General features: G+C 38.3%; 1 protein-coding gene across 1 annotated transcript in view; it reads left to right on the forward strand.

The window, feature by feature from the left end:
* The window catches only part of LOC134798858 (uncharacterized), a 106,230-nt gene that overhangs the window by 51,065 nt on the left and 37,469 nt on the right, over positions 1-17,696 (forward strand). The gene's annotated exons all lie outside the window — the stretch shown is intronic.

Below are 17,696 nucleotides of genomic sequence, written 5' to 3' on the forward strand. Positions count from 1 at the left end.
ACCGTCGTGGCAAAGGTTTACGTGGATGGTGTGACGGTTAACTGATATTTATTACAAGCAAATTGAAAACACGTCATCCACTATACCTACCTACACGCAAAAAGGAAGCAAGTAATATGCTTGATATAGCTACTGAGTCCACGATTATAGCTAAAATGATTAGATAGTAACAACAACACAATCGCAATATGGAGCCGCAATTGACAATACGTTAGTTTACTTTTTCTAAACATTACTGTACATCCCGTAAGTTTGTCTATCTGACCTGACTGGAGTTTTCCTCTCATCTAATCGAAGGTTAGCTGGAAGAGATCCCTTATAGGGATAAGTTCGCCTTTGTACTTCCATTACTGTAATTTATTTTTGTAAACCTGTGTTGTGTACAATAAAGTGATTACTACTACTACTACTACAATCGCCGCCTTTCAATAAGTCGATTCTAAACCGCGGAGGACAATTGTATGTGGTTGTCTAAGATCGTTTTAGAGTCAACTGATTAGACTAGAAAAGTTTTATCTAGGTATAAAATGATGCTTAAGGAAAACATTGCGAGAAAACCTACTTCCATCTGCGATGAAATCAAAATTGCATGTTAAAAAAGTATCTTTTCAAACGCACTTTAAATTATTCTAAACAAACTGTTTAAAATTTTTAGACGGAACTTTTTTCCGGGACGCACGCTTATTTGCTGCCGCCTTCGTAAAAAAAATATTACATATTTCACTTTTAACATTTGGAAGAGGAAACTGTTGTTTTTTAGTTAGCAACTATAATTGATAATAATAATCGCTCACTAATTAACAATTACGAATATTAATGAGTTTAACATTAACATAAGTATTTTACTCTAATTACAATGCTTTACTCCATTAGCGAAGGTCAGATGCCGGAGATGAAGACCTTGCCCTTGCTACTGTATTGTGTAGTACCTAGTAACAAGTTATTATTGTTATTACCTATATTATAAAGATAATTTATAAGCTTAACTATATAATAGCCAGAATTATACGGTTTTGCGAAAAGGGACTAGTTGTTGTGAGTACCTTTAGGTACTCACAACAACTAGCTAGCTACTTAGGATTAAAAAATGTACGTGTCCTTAAAATATGTCAATAATTTTTTTACCTATGATAATGAATAATGATATAAATCTATATAATTTTTTCCTCGCGCGGCATCGCTTTACTTACAAGGAAAATTTTCCTGTTCGCATACATTGAAGGAAACCGACGCGTTAGTAATATTCGATAAAGGTCACACGATTTACGAGATACCATATACATACCTACATTTACCAATATTTCTATTTAAGTAAGGATATATTTTATGAGTTATGAACGTGAATACATATTTTCCTTCCGATATAATCTTACGTTGGTGACACTTAATTACTACTGAGGCTGAGATCAAATGTACGCTTTTGCTTTTCCGGAATTTTTCATTGCATCACCAAACAGTATACCCATGGAATATAGTTATTGATTTAGATCTCGTATGGCCCTGAATGACCACATTGTTTACATATGGACAAAACTGTCAGTAGACAATTGAGTAGTCAATCGTTAACTCGCCCATTAACCTTGACTGCATTAGTGAATTCGTTATGAAGCCTGCGGCCATTCGTCAATTACTATATCGACCCCCGTCCGTGAACTTTGACAGTGAGCAATTTGTCAACTCAAACCAGAGCCTATAAGTTAGGTGGGGTACTTACCATAAGGCAACTATGGATCTATATAATCTATAAGATCACGTATGCAACATTCATATATTAAACTAATTACATAAGGTACCTATTTTAATTTTTAACTTAAGCATGCGATATAAGCAATAAATACACTTTACAGTAAGAAAGTATGCGAATAAAATAAAATTTATCTGCACTTTTCCTGCAATTCCTTAAGTATTGTAAACACCACTTTTCCTTTCTTCTTTTGTTTTAGGGTTTCATACCAAAACGGTAAAAAGGAACCCTTATGGAGCGACGTCCGTCTGTATGTCTGTCACATCGCTAGTATAGTCAGCCAAGAAAATGGTCTACCACTTTTCGACTTTATCATCTGATTGATAGAGTCGAAAAGTAGTAGACCACTTTCTTGGCTGACCGTACCTATCTAGATAACTATTTACAGTATTTACACTATCGGTTTTTAATTTAAACAATATACATATTACTATACTGACGGCAGATTTGGTTCTAAAACTTCTTGTTTACTCCTAGCGACTCGAGAGTTTCTAGTCATTCTAGACACGTTGATTACTTGAATTACTTTATTATTCATGATTCATGGCGTAGGGTCATTGTTAGCAAGGATTGTTCCTTTCCTGCGGATAACATCTAGGTACGTTTTACCGACACGTGCATTTTTGTTGCCCAGTGTTTTTCCGATAATGTATAAATCGTGCATGAATATTATAATAACAATAACAAATCAACTGACACATAGTTATTCATTTATATTTTAATATGTTATTCTAAAACAGAGTCTTTCTAAATAGTGCTTTTGTCTACCACATTGCTCCATCGTAATGAAGTATGTACTGTATGTATCTTGGATTAGAAAATAAGAATTATGTATTAAATTTTTTTGCGGCGTTAAGATTGTAGTCGGTTATATTGTGGTTATTGTGGGTATTATGGCTCTACAAATAAGATCGTGTCAGGGGGGCCTACCGCGAAAACCGAAATTTGCAAATTGCGGGGATGTTTCCCTTTTACTCCAAACTCCAATGAAGGCGTAATTAGAGTGACAGAGAAAGATGCCCGCAATTTGCGAATTAGTTTTTCGCGGTTTTAGCCCTGATATTTTTTCGGCCTTCGTTGTTTAATATGTACCTATATTATTGCAGGTGACTGTACCTACTAACTCGATAACATCAATACAAAACACGAACTTTTCCTCATAAACAAAAACAAACAAAACCTTAACAAGAACAACATCCGTAATCGTCGAAATTTAGGAATCAACCCATTTTATATGTTTACGGAAAAACCAAGCGCCATGCGGGTTTTTTAGACTCTGACCGTTTTGTTTATCACATTATTAATTCTACGTATAAAAACAATAGTATTTGCTTAAATTCAATGCAATTTTAAGAAGAAAAATACCTATGTAACTATAATAAATAAAATATCGCTTTGACAATTAGTCGTGGCGTGGTTAGATGTTAGATAGATTCTGGTGGCTAATTTCAACCGATTTGTGTATGATAATTACTTTATTTGTTATGCTTTATGTGCCATGTACAAATACGTTAAATAAAGGACTGAAACGACAACAATTTTGGAAATATGCCAGGCCATGTATTTCAATTGCTTACCGGACGCTGGCGAAGGTCTGATGCGATCGAACCAGTATAATTGTGCCTTCAAAATTCGTAAAAACTGCCTGCAATCAACGATTACTTGACACTGGTTTTCCTTAGACGAACGTTCGTCTGTGGTTGGTACATATTAAGAATATAGTCCGGTGGCCGGCTGCATGAAACAAACCTCATCAAAAAATAGAATATACCTACCCTGTAGAGGTACCTGACATTTAGTAGCTTCGAACGCACTTGGTCGGCCTAGGCTTAACCTGGCAGATTTTGTACAAATGGCAAAAACGTTGGACAAAAATTCATCAAAAAAAACCTCATCGAAAAATAGAATGAAACTTGTATGGTAGGATACCTGACCTTGAGGACAGTAAAAAAAAAGTGGTCGGCCTCACCTTAGCCTGGCAGTTTTTGCAGTCCGACCAGATTTATTGGGTCACGTGAGAGCTACAATTTACCTCATCGAAAAATAGAATGAAACAAACGGATTATAATAGCTAAAATAAGCCTGTTGACGTATATCTTGGTCGGCCTCACCTTAACCTGGCAGTTTTTGCAGTCCGACCAAATTTATAAAAAAATCATCAAAAAATTTTTATCGAAAAATCGTATGAAACTTGTATGGTACGATAGCTGCCTTTGAGGACAGTAAAAAAAAAGTGGTCGGCCAAATGCTGTGTTGGCAGGTTCCTGTGTCCGACCAATTTCGTGGTACCATGTGAGAGCTACAATTTACCTCATCGAACAATAGAATGAAACAAACGGATTATAATAGTTAAAATAAGCCTGTTGACGTATGTCTTGGTCGGCCTCACCTTAACCTGGCAGTTTTTGCAGTCCGACCAAATTTATAAAAAAATCATCAAAAATTTTTTATCGAAAAATCGTATCAAACTTGTATGGTACGATAGCTGCCTTTGAGGACAGTAAAAAAAAAGTGGTCGGCCAAATCCTGTGTTGGCAGGTTCCTGTGTCCGACCAATTTTGTGGTACCACGTGAGAGCTACAATTTACCTCATCGAAAAATAGAATGAAACAAACGAATTATAATAGCTAAAATAAGCCTGTTGACGTATGTCTTGGTCGGCCTCACCTTAACCTGGCAGTTTTTGCAGTCCGACCAAATTTATAAAAAAATCATCAAACATTTTTTTATCGAAAATACGTGTGAAACTTGTATGGTACGATAGCTGCCTTTGAGGACAGTAAAAAAAAAGTGGTCAGCCAAATCCTGTGTTGACAGGTTCCTGTGTCCGACCAATTTTGTGGTACCACGTGACAGCTACAATTTACCTCATCGAAAATAGGATGAAAAAAAAACGGATTATAATAGCTAAAATAAACCTGTTGACAGTGTTGACGTATGGCTTGTTACGGACGGCTTTCATAAATTCAATGTGGCAGTGTGCGGCAGAATCCACTTGCATCAAATTTGATGCAACACATTGTGGCTGGATATTAAGAGATGAAATGTATAAGATCAAATGGTTTGAAGGACACATAACGCCTTTGCGAGTCGAAGAAATAACAATAGATAAGTCGGAGTCCGGGGAAAGTTCATCAGACTTCGACTCCGAAGATGATTATGATTAACAGTAATAGACTGCAGAGCCTTGAACACCGTAGAAAGGTAGCTTGTTTATCGGTATTCTACAGGATACATTTCGGGGAGTGTGCGATGGGATTACATAATCTAATCCCCCCATCTCCGTTCTGCCACCGTGGGACTAGACGCGGACTTGCGTTTCACCCTTACGTCGTTACTCTGCCGCTGATTAGAACTAAGCGCTATGCATCCAGCTTTATCATGCGAACGGCTAAGGAGTGGAATTCACTTCCTGCAAATCTATTCCCAGTCCACTATAACTTGGATCTCTTTAAATCGAGAGTGAATAGACATCTTTTAGGTAAGCATGTTCCATCCTAGACTGCATCGGCACTTACCATCAGGTGAGATTGTGGTCAAATGTTTACCTTTTTCCAATAAAAAAAAAAAAAAAAAAAAAAAATATTAACAATAAAAGGGCTATTCCCACTAGTTACCACCAAGTGCTTATCAGTGGTAACTACTGGGAATTATTTTCCCACCTTTTACCACTGGTAACTGGGTGGGAATTTCTTTTCTACAAACCGAGCTTCGAAGGAGAAATGCTACTGTTGAGATTTAAAATTGCCGCATAAATGTACATACTCTAAATTAATTACTGAATTGATCGCTAGATGTCTCTTTTTAAAATACAAACTAGCTAACGGTATGTTTTCTAAAAACAATGGAGTCAAACAGTTTCCATGGTCAAGTCAGTAACCAAAAGTAAAGTGACAGTGATACAGTGAAGTATAGTAGTAAAAGTAACAGTGCTTAGTGATAGGAAAGTGAACTTTAAAGTGCAGTGTTTAAGTGCGGATTTACAACAGCCAGGTGCGAACATTTGGTCCTATTCGAGTCGGATCAGGCTGTGACGCGAGTGATAGTGCAGTACAAAGTGGACTCTATCGGATTGCACTAAGGACTATAATTGAGTAAGATCGTTCCGTTTATTTGGACTTGTAGAATTTCGCGAAGTGTACTTTGAACTTGTAAAATTTTCCGCGATATTTGGGACTTAGAATATTTCGTAGTGTTCTGAACTTAGTTTAATTTTCGAGTATCCGAGACTTAGAAAATTTTCATAGAATTTAGAACATAGAAAATTCTGTGATTAAAAGACTGAATATTTTTCACTAACTTGTGTCTTAGAAGTTTGGAACTTAGAAAATTCTTGGAATTTGGACTCAGTCAAAATGGAAGCCTTATTCGTAGTACAAGCGGATAACTTACATCTTCTTCAGAAAACGGCTACAAACTTCAAGAAGTGTCCCAAGGCGAGACTTGCCAAGTCATACTTGCAAGTCAGAGTGGAGAATTTAGACAAACTTTGGGAAGTTTTTCAAAACACTCACCGAGAGATAGTGAAGATAGCGACAACAGAACAACGAAATAGTCACGAATATTTTACGCAAGAGATATACGACAATGGAGAAGAGTTGTATATAGACACCAAAGCGGAGATACTTGCGAAATTAGAAGGAGAGCAAACGAGTCATACATCAGGAACGGAGAAGCAATCCATCAGACCACAGAGCCAGGAAGTTAAGCTACCTAAGATTAATATACCACAGTTCAATGGAAATTACAATGATTGGGGGACTTTCAAGGATCTCTACACATCTCTCATTCATAATCATAGTTCATTGAGCCCAGTGCAGAAATTGCACTATTTGAAGAGTAGTCTTAGTGGCGAAGCTGAACAACTGCTAAAGCACATTCAAATTACTGAGAAAAATTATGAAGTAGCATGGAATACCTTACACAACAGATACAATAACAAGAGGATTATGGTTAACTCAATCTTGAATAGATTTTTGGGTCAAAAGAAACTGAGCGTTGAATCTGCCAAAGGTGTCAAAGAATTGCTGGATATTTCTACAGAATGTCTGAACAGCTTGAAGAACAATGACATTAGTATCGATAACTGGGATCCAATCATAATACATCTATTGGTGCACAAGTTAGATACGGAGTCACACAAGCACTGGGAAGAGGATCTGAAGTCATTATCTGTGGAAGACTTGCCGACATTGGAACAATTCAGCAAATTTTTGGAGGGAAGATTTAGAGTTTTGGAAATGGTTCAAACTGCGCACCCAAAAGAGAAGCCTCAAGTTAGAGCCAAGACGTTCCATGCAACTGCTACGCCTAGCAGTACCACAGACTCCAACCATCAATGCGGTTTCTGTAATGAAGATCATTTCATCTACAACTGCAAGGAGTTTGCTAAATTGGATCCCGAGCAACGATCCAAGGAGGTTCAAACAAGGAGTCTTTGCTTCAACTGTCTACGGCCTGGACATAGCGTGAGATTTTGCAAGCATAATACTTCATGCCTGCGTTGTAAGAGAAAGCATCACACACTATTGCACGTTACGAAACCTAACACTGTATCACTCGTAGAAAAACCAGAGAAAGAAAACAAAGAGCAAGCTACACCAACAATCAACATAGTATCTCACTGTGCCTCTCAGAGACGGGTTACTCTTTTAGCTACAGCACTAGTGAATATTATGACAAACAGAGGAGCACAAGTAGTTCGAGCACTCATAGATCCATGTTCGGAAGAGTCATTTATATCAGAGGAGACAGTCAACAAACTACAACTCAAACGAACAAGGGTGGAGGGTCAAGTGACAGGTGTTGCGAAGATGTCGACTCCAATCAAGCACGCGGCGGAAATTCAAATAGTATCGAGAATCAACGAGAGCTACAAGCTAAACTGCACCGCCTACGTGACAAAAGAAGTTACTGACATAATGCCTGTTACGAAGATCAATAAAGAACAATGGACTCAACTACATGGCTTGGAGTTAGCTGATCCTACATACTACAATCCTGGAGAGATAGATTTGTTACTTGGTGTGCATGTCTATACAGACATTTTAATGAGTGGAGTCATCAAGGGCAAACCAGGATCACCGATAGCGCAACAGACGTTATTCGGATGGATAATTTCGGGCGGAGCACCCGGTGAAGAGCACGGGAAGAATGGAAGAATTGTTAGCATGCATTTGAGTGTGAGCCTAGACAACATGCTGCAAAGATTTTGGGAATCGGAGACGCTAGATAATGAGAGCAAAGACACTCTGACACCTCTAGAGAAAAGAGCTGAAGAGATTTATGAGAAAACACTAGCGCGAGATGAGGATGGAAGATTCATTGTTGGACTACCATTCGTACGAGATACACCGATTGTTCCTGAAAATTCCCGTTCAATTGCTGTCAAAAGACTTGAATGTCTAGAGAGGAAGTTAGCACACAACAGCAAATTGAAAACTGAGTACGATAACGTGATTAAAGAGTACCTTACCTTGAAACACATGGAACCGGTAGGCAAGCCTGAGAAAGATGAGAAAACAGTCTACCTTCCACATCATGCAGTGGTTTTAGCCTGGATAAAAGGAGACCCTAACAGATGGACACCCTATGTCAAGAATAGAGTGATTGACATAAGGAGCAATTTAGACACACACTGGTTATATGTCAATACCAAGGATAACCCAGCAGATCCAGCTTCCAGAGGTCTGTCACCCAGCAAGCTGAAACAAAATCAGTTATGGTTCAATGGTCCGGAATTCTTACGTGAACCTGAATTCATCATACCCGTCGACTCCATACCTGAAACAGAATTAGAGAAACGCTTGTTAGTAAAATGTAAGACAACAACCATAGAAACAGACTCTGAAAAGCTTACCTTACTGAAGAAATACTCGTCACTGCAAAAACTTCTGGACGTGATTTCATATTGTAGAAGATGGCTGAAGATCCTGAAAAAAGAAAAGAATATTAGTAAACATATAACCTGTGAAGAAAAAGATGAAGCACTTACCTTGTGTTTAAAGATGTCCCAACGGATAGAATTTCCTGAAGAGATTGATCACCTGAAAAGTGGAAAAACTATTAAGAAAAGCAGTCGTCTACTGCAATTCACACCTTATCTGGATGATAAAGGTCTTTTGAGATTAGGAGGAAGACTGAAACACGCAGAGTTGAGTATGGATCAAAAGCATCCTATTATTATAACTAAAAACAACGTATTGTTACCTGTTTTGTTGGAAGATTCTCACAAAAACACTCTTCATGGAGGGCCGCATCTCATGACACCATATTTGAGAAGCAAATACTGGATTATTAAAGGAGGTTCTTCAATAAGGCAGTTTTACAAGAAGTGTATAACGTGTGCAAGATACAATGCGAAAACAAATACTCAGTTGATGGGAAACTTACCGGTAGTTCGAGTGAAGCCTTCCCGCCCTTTCCTCAGCGGTGTTGACTTTGCCGGTCCCATTACATGCAGAATGAGTAAAGGTCGAGGAGCTAAGACATACAAGGCATATATTGCTTTATTTGTGTGTATGTCTACCAAAGCCATACATTTGGAACTAGTCAGCGATATGACCACAGAAGCGTTTATCGCTGCCTTCAAAAGATTTGTGTCTAGGCGTGGTCATTGCAAGGAACTCTGGAGTGATCATGGTACAACATTCGTTGCAGCTGAAAAAGAACTATTGAAGATGTGGCAACAAGGTCGCAACGAAATCCCAGAAGACTTACTCAAAAGTTTAGACGACAGAGGAACTCGTTGGAGATATATTCCCCCTGGAGCACCAAACTTTGGAGGACTATGGGAGGCCGGTGTAAAATCGACGAAATATCATCTGAAAAGAATAATGCAAGACGCAACCCTGACGTTCGAAGAATTTTATACGGTCCTTTCGCAAGTTGAAGCGTGTCTTAACTCACGTCCATTGGCTCCATTAGGCGATGATTTAGATTATTTGACACCTGGACATTTTCTGGTCGGCGAACCCTTGATTTGCTTACCAGATCGCAGTAATGAGCAGAGTAACATATCCAGCTTATCGAGATGGCAGTTGACCCAACGAATGCTACGAGATTTTTGGGTTAAATGGCAAAGCGAATACCTTTCTCGTTTGCAATTGCGTCCAAAATGGAATACACCTAAGAAGGATTTAGAAATTGGAGAACTGGTATTGATCAAAGATGGAAGATTTCCACCAGCTAATTGGAGAGTAGGTAGAGTACTTAAGAAGTACCCTGGCACTGATGGATTGACTCGTATGTATGATATTCGCACAGCTTTCGGGATCACACAACGGCCGATTACCAAGCTGTGTCGACTTCCTAACTAGTAATCAAGGAATACTTCCTTGGCGGCGGAGGATGTTGAGATTTAAAATTGCCGCATAAATGTACATACTCTAAATTAATTACTGAATTGATCGCTAGATGTCTCTTTTTAAAATGCAAACTAGCTAACGGTATGTTTTCTAAAAACAATGGAGTCAAACAGTTTCCATGGTCAAGTCAGTAACCAAAAGTAAAGTGACAGTGATACAGTGAAGTATAGTAGTAAAAGTAACAGTGCTTAGTGATAGGAAAGTGAACTTTAAAGTGCAGTGTTTAAGTGCGGATTTACAACAGCCAGGTGCGAACAGCTACAGTTGATGGAAAAAAGGCTGATTTGATGCAAAGATAATCACTTAATATATGTGAGGTTATCTTGTGTATTTTACCGTTTATTAAAATTTTGGAAGGCTCACGTGCAGTTTTTCCTCTTATATTACAAGTGTTCGATTGAAAACTAAGCTTTGGTGTATACCTGGATCACCTGCATGTACAAGAAGGCGTTTCATATACGCCCGCCCATCAGATAGGTACACAAAGTCATGATGCGTATGGAATACAGCATGTGTGACCAAGCCATTATGCCCTAAATTATGTACTACTTCGTTAAAACTTAGCTTACCTGTGTATTTACTCTTTCCAAAATATTTATCTTCCTTAAAATGCAGCCTACACAAACGGTCTTTGTCATTTGCCTTAGTTTTTGGTACTCAAAGCTTTTTCTCACCGATTTATGCATATCGGGTCCTTGGGAAAAAAGGGAGATCCTATAGGTATATTTCCACAATTTGTCGCACACTATTGCAGTATTGTGGAGAAAAAAAAACATACAACCGAATTGATAACCTCCTCCTTTGGGATTTGAAAGTCGGTTAAAAAAGGAGAATGTTTACAATTTATTGGAAACAATGTATGTGATTTGACAGTGACAGCAACTCCACTATGGAGGCGCCACCTGGCGTGATAAAATGTCAGTTATGCCTCCTCATTCTATCTGTAGTGGAAAAGTAGGATATACGATTCAAAACTTGTCAAATATCGATGAAAACCTTTTTATTTTTGACATCTGTGAGACATCATCTCAACGTAAGTGTTACTCTGAAACCACGTCAGTAGTTAGAAAACGTTATTTAGATATTAGATTGATGTATGAATAAAATTTGAACTGAATGTTTTCTTTTTTTTTAAAGCCCTCTAAGACCTCCATGGACTCATTTACTTATGGCTTTTTTCAGTTAGCATTATTAATATTTTTAATATAGAAATTATTATTCTTTATAAATGTGATCGGACTGCAAAAACTGCCTGGCTAAGGTGAGGCCGACCAAGCCATACGTCAACAGGTTTATTTTGCTATTATAATCCGTTTTTTATTCATCCTATTTTTCGATGAGGCAAATTGTAGCTGTCACGTGGTACCACAAATTTGGTCGGTCTGCAAAAACCGACAGGTTAAGGTGAGGCTGCTCAAGACATACGTCAACAGGTTTATTTTAGCTATTATAATCCGTTTTTTTCGTCCTATTTTTCGATGAGGTAAATTGTCGCTGTCACGTGGTACCACTAATTTGGTCGGACTGCAAAAACTGCCAGGCTACGGTGAGGCCGACCAAGCCATACGTCAACAGGCTTATTTTAGCCATTATAATCTATTTGTTTCATTCTATTTTTCGATGAGGTAATTTGTAGCTGTCACGTGGTACCACAAATTTGGTCGGACTGCAAAAACTGCCAGGCTAAGGGGAGACCGACCAAGTGATACATCAACAGGTTGATCTTAGCTATTATAATCTGTTTGTTTCATTCTATTTTTCCATGACGTAAATTGTAGCTGTCACGTGGTACCACAAATTTGGTCGGACTGCAAAAACTGCCAGGCTACGGTGAGCCCGACTAAGCCATACGTCAACAGGGTTATTTTAGCTATTATAATCCTTTTGTTTCATTCTATTTTTCGATGAGGTAAATTGTAGCTCTCACGTGGTACCACAAAATTGGTCGGACACAGGAACCTGCCAACACAGGATTTGGCCGACCACTTTTTTTTTACTGTCCTCAAAGGCAGCTATCGTACCATACAAGTATCATACGATTTTTCGATAAAAAAATTTGATGATTGTTTTATAAATTTGGTCGGACTGCAAAAACTGCCAGGTTAAGGTGAGGCCGACCAAGACATACGTCAACAGGCTTATTTTAGCTATTATAATCCGTATGTTTCATTCTATTTTTCGAGGAGGTAAATTGTAGCTCTCACGTGGTACCACAAAATTGGTCGGACACAGGAACCTGCCAACACAGGATTTGACTGACCACTTTTTTTTTACTGTCCTCAAAGGCAGCTATCGTACCATACAAGTTTCATACGATTTTTCGATAAAAAAAATTTGATGATTTTTTTATAAATTTGGTCGGACTGCAAAAACTGCCAGGTTAAGGTGAGGCCGACCAAGCCATACGTCAACAGGCTTATTTTAGCTATTATAATCCGTTTGTTTCATTCTATTTTTCGATGAGGTAAATTGTAGCTCTCACGTGGTACCACAAAATTGGTCGGACACAGGAACCTGCCAACACAGCATTTGGCCGACCACTTTTTTTTTACTGTCCTCAAAGGCAGCTATCGTACCATACAAGTTTCATACGATTGTTCGATAAAAATTGTTTGATGATTTTTTTATAAATTTGGTCGGACTGCAAAAACTGCCAGGTTTAAGGTGAGGCCGACCAAGACATACGTCAACAGGCTTATTTTAGCTATTATAATCCGTTTTTTATTCATCCTATTTTTCGATGAGGCAAATTGTAGCTGTCACGTGGTACCACAAATTTGGTCGGTCTGCAAAAACCGACAGGTTAAGGTGAGGCCGCTCAAGACATACGTCAACAGGTTTATTTTAGCTATTATAATCCGTTTTTTTCGTCCTATTTTTCGATGAGGTAAATTGTCGCTGTCACGTGGTACCACTAATTTGGTCGGACTGCAAAAACTGCCAGGCTACGGTGAGGCCGACCAAGCCATACGTCAACAGGCTTATTTTAGCCATTATAATCTATTTGTTTCATTCTATTTTTCGATGAGGTAATTTGTAGCTCTCACGTGGTACCACAAATTTGGTCGGACTGCAAAAACTGCCAGGCTAAGGGGAGACCGACCAAGTGATACATCAACAGGTTGATCTTAGCTATTATAATCTGTTTGTTTCATTCTATTTTTCCATGACGTAAATTGTAGCTGTCACGTGGTACCACAAATTTGGTCGGACTGCAAAAACTGCCAGGCTACGGTGAGCCCGACTAAGCCATACGTCAACAGGGTTATTTTAGCTATTATAATCCTTTTGTTTCATTCTATTTTTCGATGAGGTAAATTGTAGCTCTCACGTGGTACCACAAAATTGGTCGGACACAGGAACCTGCCAACACAGGATTTGGCCGACCACTTTTTTTTTACTGTCCTCAAAGGCAGCTATCGTACCATACAAGTATCATACGATTTTTCGATAAAAAAATTTGATGATTGTTTTATAAATTTGGTCGGATTGCAAAAACTGCCAGGTTAAGGTGAGGCCGACCAAGACATACGTCAACAGGCTTATTTTAGCTATTATAATCCGTATGTTTCATTCTATTTTTCGAGGAGGTAAATTGTAGCTCTCACGTGGTACCACAAAATTGGTCGGACACAGGAACCTGCCAACACAGGATTTGACCGACCACTTTTTTTTACTGTCCTCAAAGGCAGCTATCGTACCATACAAGTGTCATACGATTTTTCGATAAAAAATTTTTGATGTTTTTTTTATAAATTTGGTCGGACTGCAAAAACTGCCAGGTTAAGGTGAGGCCGACCGAGACATACGTCAACAGGCTTATTTTAGCTATTATAATCCGTTTGTTTCATTCTATTTTTCGATGAGGTAAATTGTAGCTCTCACGTGGTACCAGAAAATTGGTCGGACACAGGAACCTGCCAACACAGGATTTGGCCAACCACTTTTTTTTTACTGTCCTCAAAGGCAGCTATCGTACCATACAAGTTTCATACGATTTTTCGATAAAATTTTTTAATGATTTTTTTTTATAAATTTGGTCGGACTGCAAAAACTGCCAGGTTAAGGTGAGGCCGACCAAGCCATACGTCAACAGGCTTATTTTAGCTATTATAATCCGTTTGTTTCATTCTATTTTTCGATGAGGTAAATTGTAGCTCTCACGTGGTACCAGAAAATTGGTCGGACACAGGAACCTGCCAACACAGGATTTGGCCAACCACTTTTTTTTTACTGTCCTCAAAGGCAGCTATCGTACCATACAAGTTTCATACGATTTTTCGATAAAATTTTTTAATGATTTTTTTTTATAAATTTGGTCGGACTGCAAAAACTGCCAGGTTAAGGTGAGGCCGACCAAGCCATACGTCAACAGGCTTATTTTAGCTATTATAATCCGTTTGTTTCATTCTATTTTTCGATGAGGTAAATTGTAGCTCTCACGTGGTACCACAAAATTGGTCGGACACAGGAACCTGCCAACACAGCATTTGGCCGACCACTTTTTTTTTACTGTCCTCAAAGGCAGCTATCGTACCATACAAGTTTCATACGATTGTTCGATAAAAATTGTTTGATGATTTTTTTATAAATTTGGTCGGACTGCAAAAACTGCCAGGTTAAGGTGAGGCCGACCAAGACATACGTCAACAGGCTTATTTTAGCTATTATAATCCGTATGTTTCATTCTATTTTTCGACGAGGTAAATTGTAGCTCTCACGTGGTACCACAAAATTGGTCGGACACAGGAACCTGCCAACACAGGATTTGACTGACCACTTTTTTTTACTGTCCTCAAAGGCAGCTATCGTACCATACAAGTTTCATACGATTTTTCGATAAAAAAAATTTGATGATTTTTTTATAAATTTGGTCGGACTGCAAAAACTGCCAGGTTAAGGTGAGGCCGACCAAGACATACGTCAACAGGCTTATTTTAGCTATTATAATCCGTTTGTTTCATTCTATTTTTCGATGAGTAAATTGTAGCTCTCACGTGGTACCAGAAAATTGGTCGGACACAGGAACCTGCCAACACAGGATTTGGCCAACCACTTTTTTTTTACTGTCCTCAAAGGCAGCTATCGTACCATACAAGTTTCATACGATTTTTCGATAAAATTTTTTAATGATTTTTTTTTATAAATTTGGTCGGACTGCAAAAACTGCCAGGTTAAGGTGAGGCCGACCAAGCCATACGTCAACAGGCTTATTTTAGCTATTATAATCCGTTTGTTTCATTCTATTTTTCGATGAGGTAAATTGTAGCTCTCACGTGGTACCACAAAATTGGTCGGACACAGGAACCTGCCAACACAGCATTTGGCCGACCACTTTTTTTTACTGTCCTCAAAGGCAGCTATCGTACCATACAAGTTTCATACGATTGTTCGATAAAAATTGTTTGATGATTTTTTTATAAATTTGGTCGGACTGCAAAAACTGCCAGGTTAAGGTGAGGCCGACCAAGACATACGTCAACAGGCTTATTTTAGCTATTATAATCCGTATGTTTCATTCTATTTTTCGACGAGGTAAATTGTAGCTCTCACGTGGTACCACAAAATTGGTCGGACACAGGAACCTGCCAACACAGGATTTGACTGACCACTTTTTTTTACTGTCCTCAAAGGCAGCTATCGTACCATACAAGTTTCATACGATTTTTCGATAAAAAAAATTTGATGATTTTTTTATAAATTTGGTCGGACTGCAAAAACTGCCAGGTTAAGGTGAGGCCGACCAAGACATACGTCAACAGGCTTATTTTAGCTATTATAATCCGTTTGTTTCATTCTATTTTTCGATGAGGTAAATTGTAGCTCTCACGTGGTACCACAAAATTGGTCGGACACAGGAACCTGCCAACACAGGATTTGGCCAACCACTTTTTTTTTACTGTCCTCAAAGGCAGCTATCGTACCATAGAAGTTTCATACGATTTTTCGATAAAAAATTTTAATGATTTTTTTATAAATTTGGTCGGACTGCAAAAACTGCCAGGTTAAGGTGAGGCCGACCAAGCCATACGTCAACAGGCTTATTTTAGCTATTATAATCCGTTTGTTTCATTCTATTTTTCGATGAGGTAAATTGTAGCTCTCACGTGGTACCACAAAATTGGTCGGACACAGGAACCTGCCAACACAGCATTTGGCCGACCACTTTTTTTTTACTGTCCTCAAAGGCAGCTATCGTACCATACAAGTTTCATACGATTTTTCGATAAAAATTGTTTGATGATTTTTTTATAAATTTGGTCGGACTGCAAAAACTGCCAGGTTAAGGTGAGGCCGACCAAGACATACGTCAACAGGCTTATTTTAGCTATTATAATCCGTTTGTTTCATTCTATTTTTCGATGAGGTAAATTGTAGCTCTCACGTGACCCAATAAATCTGGTCGGACTGCAAAAACTGCCAGGCTAAGGTGAGGCCGACCACTTTTTTTTTACTGTCCTCAAGGTCAGGTATCCTACCATACAAGTTTCATTCTATTTTTCGATGAGGTTTTTTTTGATGAATTTTTGTCCAACGTTTTTGCCATTTGTACAAAATCTGCCAGGTTAAGCCTAGGCCGACCAAGTGCGTTGGAAGCTACTAAATGTCAGGTACCTCTACAGGGTAGGTATATTCTATTTTTTGATGAGGTTTGTTTCATGCAGCCGGCCACCGGACTAATAGCAAAGCTTCCGACCACGGTCGATGTCTATAACGGGAAGTTGGACAAAAAGCCAGCACAATCCGACAATTTCCAACGGCCTCTAACTTCAAAGTACCGCGCCGGGACGTGGGCATGTTAAATTCAGTAGGATAGCGCCGTTAAAGATAACCTTGATATGTCGGCCTATGAAAATAGTCACGTACCAAAAGTTCGTTAAGTCCTGTGAGTAAGACGGCATAATGCGTGTAAGTTTACAAGGCACTATCTCTATAAATACTACTTTAACTGATTGAAATCGTTTATCGGTATTTCCATTTTGACTATACAGTACATATTAATAATTACCTAAATAAATGAATGTTATTTCACACAGTGACGCATATTTTACCACAATGACGCATATTTGACAAAAAGTAAGTCTATCGATTACGCTTTTAATATTTGTAAATAAAGGTCCCACCACGCCAAAATTATTTGTAGCGTATTTCACAGAGTCACCGTAGTTTAGTGCATAATAAGGTACCTACCAGTGTTACTCGTTCACGATATTAGTGTGCAAAAAACAAAAAAAAAATGATTTTTTAAATTCAAATGAATTCTGCTATAAATTGTCGGAAAAATCTTTACGTCAAAATTACATTTTAAGCTGGTGTTGGTGTGTAGCCGATTCTTTACTTATATGTACATACTAGGATTCCGTCAGAACCCAAAAAATAAGGTGGTTTTGTATAATACATAGTTCCCTGTTCCACATCCCATTGAGCGCGTAGTAGGTGTCTACTTACAAACTAGCGGTATTAGACTGATCTGTCTAAATGAGATACTTCCGTAAGAGAGCTGTTGCGTTATCTATAATATGGTCGTATGTAGCCAGGTGTTACATTGCATTGCTTAGTAAAAATAATCAGGATTCATACTACGA

The sequence above is a fragment of the Cydia splendana genome, chromosome 17, assembly GCF_910591565.1.
Source record: "Cydia splendana chromosome 17, ilCydSple1.2, whole genome shotgun sequence".
Lineage (NCBI taxonomy): Eukaryota > Metazoa > Arthropoda > Insecta > Lepidoptera > Tortricidae > Cydia > Cydia splendana.